Here is a 3,903-nt window from a genome sequence, read left to right on the forward strand (position 1 = left end):
CACCCAAGTCCATCCCAAAGTGACCAATACTTCCTTTTGCAGACTATCTAACTTGAATGCTGTCTGCTAATAACCCACCTTTCTTTCATTTAGAGATCCAAGAGCGAGTGGGTGCAATACTTACTCTTTCCAATGACCGTGGTCTGGCAGTTTATTTCCGTAAAAGATATGTGAGTGGCGAAACTATATCTGTAAATAAAACTTTTCTTTGTGCCTTTTGTGTCATTTTATTCTCACTGCTGGCAGTTCCATTGCTAAAGTCCGACCTAATGCCTTCTACATGCTGACCCAAGAGTACCATCCTTCTTTCAAGGTCTAATTTCTATGCAGAGAAGGGGACATTTAATACCATTGTTCCATATTAAAATATAAGACTGTCTAGATAGATCATGTTGAAGAAAGGAAATACTCAGGAATGTCTATATCATGGGTCTAAACCTTTTTCTGTAGTAAGAGCTGCTTATGTTCAATGAAAATCATCCCAAGCTACTAGTATTATGTGTGTTGTAATAGTGACCATATTGGACACAATTACATTAGTGGTCACCCCATCAAATATTTTCAGCAATGATCACCTCAAGACATCAGGCAGGGTGCAAGCAATAAATAAAAAAAAGGCTACGTCGATTTGTACTGCCTCTACTTAACACATAAGAGGCAGAGCTGCACTGTCTGTGCAATAAAGGTAATAATAGAAGAATACATTTTCTGAAGACACACATTTGCCACATATGAGCTTTAAATATGTTTTTCAAGTTCAATCATTTTTCTTCAAACATCAGCTTCAAAGCCATGCCAGCCATGTCCTCCTGCTCCGCCGTGACCTCGCCGGCACCGCTGCCCAATGGCGACTGCTGCCCCGCCACCGTCCTCTCGGCCGGAGACGTCGGCAACCGGGTGACGGTGGTGCTGGGTGCGCAGTGGGGGGATGAAGGGAAGGGCAAAGTGGTTGACATGCTGGCCCAGGACGCCGACATCGTCTGCAGATGCCAGGGGGGTAACAATGCCGGTCACACAGTGGTTGTGGATTCTGTCGAGTATGACTTCCATCTTCTCCCCAGCGGCATCAGCAACCCAAATGTCACTGCATTCATAGGAAATGGAGTTGTTATCCACCTACCAGGGCTGTTTGAAGAAGCAGAAAAAATGGTGAAAAAGGGAGCAGGTCTGGAAGGTAGGGAGAAGAGGCTAATAATTTCGGACAGAGCCCATATTGTGTTTGACTTCCATCAAGCAGCTGACGGGATCCAAGAACAACAGAGGCAACAACAAGAAGGGAAATACCTTGGAACTACCAAAAAAGGCATTGGACCAGTGTACTCTTCAAAAGCTTCACGGAGTGGCCTCAGGATGTGTGACTTGGTGTCTGACTTCAATGAATTCTCAGAGAGGTTTAAAGTTTTGGCAAACCAGTATAAATGTATGTACCCAGCATTGCCAGTGGATATTGAAGGTGGATTAAAAAAACTTAAGGGCTATATAGAAAGGGTCAAGCCAATGGTGAGAGATGGTGTTTATTTCATGCACGAGGCTCTGCATGGTCCACCGAAGAAAATTTTGGTAGAAGGTGCAAATGCAGCATTGCTGGATATTGATTTTGGAACATATCCATTTGTTACCTCTTCAAATTGCACTGTTGGAGGAGTCTGTACGGGTCTGGGAATGCCAACACAGAATGTTGGACAAGTGTATGGCGTTGTGAAGGCGTATACAACTCGGGTCGGGATTGGTGCCTTCCCTACTGAACAAAATAACGAAATTGGGGATATTCTTCAGACAAGAGGCCATGAAGTTGGAGTAACCACTGGCAGGAAGCGAAGATGTGGCTGGCTTGATCTGGTCTTGCTCAAATATGCACACATGATCAATGGTTTTACTCCACTGGCGCTCACAAAGCTTGATATCTTGGATGTGTTCTCTGAAATCAAAATAGGAGTAGCTTACACACTGGATGGAACGATAATACCTAATTTCCCAGCCAACCAGGAGATCTTGAATAGAGTGGAAGTGAAATACGTGACACTCCCTGGATGGAACACCGATACATCAAGGGCCAGAACGTTTGAGGAGCTCCCTCCCAATGCACAGAGATATGTTAAATACGTACAAACGGAGCTTGGAATACCTATTAAATGGATCGGCGTAGGAAAATCCAGAGACTCGATGATTACGCTATTTTAGGATTTGGAGATGCATGAAAGAAATACACTCCTCAAAGATTGTGTCCCTTTCTTATCTCTGTTATCATCTACGCGGAGTTGATCAAGATAAAGTGACTGTCTGGAAGCTGAACGCATTACTGGAAGTTTGAGTTTTTGAATATTTTTTTGTTTCTCAGAGTATTTTGACCAACCACTCCCCTTAAAGTTATTGTTCATTTGTTCTTTTGCTCACCTTAGCTCAGGGTGTCACCTACTTGGCGATCATTTTTGTTATGTTTTCTTTTTTTACTCGTAGTGTAAGCCATATTCTCCGACGTCCTAGTACAACAATACCTCCATTAGTTTCCCTTTCTTTAATTGCCTTTCTTCTCTGAAGCATAGTTGAGGTGGGAGATTTAAGATAGTAAAGAAATCTTGCACTTTTGCACAGGTGGTTTTACATCCTCATTGTTTGTACACTTAAAGTCTATATTTTCTTATTGCTTGCTCTAGCTTTTGTTTTAGAAGAAATATGTGCCTTGACTTTATTTTCAAATGTTTCATTTTTGTCTCTTATTAGGCATTTTGTCAGTTGTAAATTGTAGTCCTAAATTTCAGAGCTCTCCAACAGCCTCCTTTTTGTGTACATTTCACATAAAATCCTATACTGGGTATTGAGGCTTTCCCACAATTAACAGCGTGTGTGTGAGTTTCACATTATGACTCCAGAAAGAATTTGCATTGAATAGAACACTGTTACTCCACATATGATGCCTGACATCACTGTTAACTGTCCCAAGTATTTGATTAACTTAACCATGATGAACTAAACATTTGATTAACTAAAAAGGAGGAATGCGTAGGGTGCAATTATTTTACCTAGAACGCTCTGTTTTCATTTTAACATTCACTTCATCATGGCAAAATAAAATATCAGAGGTTCTCCAGCGTTGGATCTTTAGAAAGAAATCACACAATCTTAGTAAGTTTTTAAAGCACCAGCAGAATTTCCAATGGACCTTCCATTCATCTTTTTAGCTCTTTCCATTTTATGAGTAGGAACTGACTAATATAAGCTCTTAAATACGCTATTGGATGTCTGCTTTGATTCATGTATGTAGGCCAGACACCATGGCGACAACACTGTTCTTGCTCCAGGATGATAGATAGATCACCAATGAGTCTAGAGACGATTATCTGCTGGAGAATTGATGTACAGATAGGAAACTTGCCCCTACTCTTGTTTGATACACTTGAACAGTAATGGATAGCTTTTAAAATTTTTATACACTGACAAATCTTTTTTCTTGAAAAGTGTCCATTTGTTCATTGCTTTGAATGCTTGAAGCTGGCTGAATATAATATGTAGCAAATTATTTAAGAAAAGTAAATTAACAGATTTTAAGAGGTGAAAAGGAACTGTGGCCTGCGGGCTCAAATTGTGATTATGTATAAAGTCAATGTGATCATTGTATAACGTTCATGTGATCATTAAAGGACTATTCTATCAACTTCAAAGAAAAGTTCTAAAATATATTTTCATCCTGAAACCTTGCTTTTAAATTATAGTACCCATAACTAAGCCAACAAAAGCTCTAATTTAATAGGCTTGGGTGCACACAGGACAGCTACTTACAAGTAGCTGGTGAGCTACCAGTAGCTTATGAGCTACTAATTGGAGAAGCCTGGTTTATATTATATTGAAGAAAGGGACTCATGTAATATGTGATGACATTCTTAACTTTACCAAAGCAAGAAGAAC

At 40.3% G+C, this 3,903-nt stretch overlaps 1 pseudogene; it reads left to right on the forward strand.

Moving 5' to 3' along the window:
* Positions 1 to 800: 800 nt before the first annotated feature.
* Positions 801 to 2,273, forward strand: LOC144829316 (adenylosuccinate synthetase isozyme 2 pseudogene; annotated as a pseudogene).
* Positions 2,274 to 3,903: the final 1,630 nt, after the last annotated feature.

This window comes from Lissotriton helveticus, chromosome 4_1 (genome assembly GCF_964261635.1).
Source record: "Lissotriton helveticus chromosome 4_1, aLisHel1.1, whole genome shotgun sequence".
In the NCBI taxonomy this organism is placed as follows: Eukaryota; Metazoa; Chordata; class Amphibia; order Caudata; family Salamandridae; genus Lissotriton; species Lissotriton helveticus.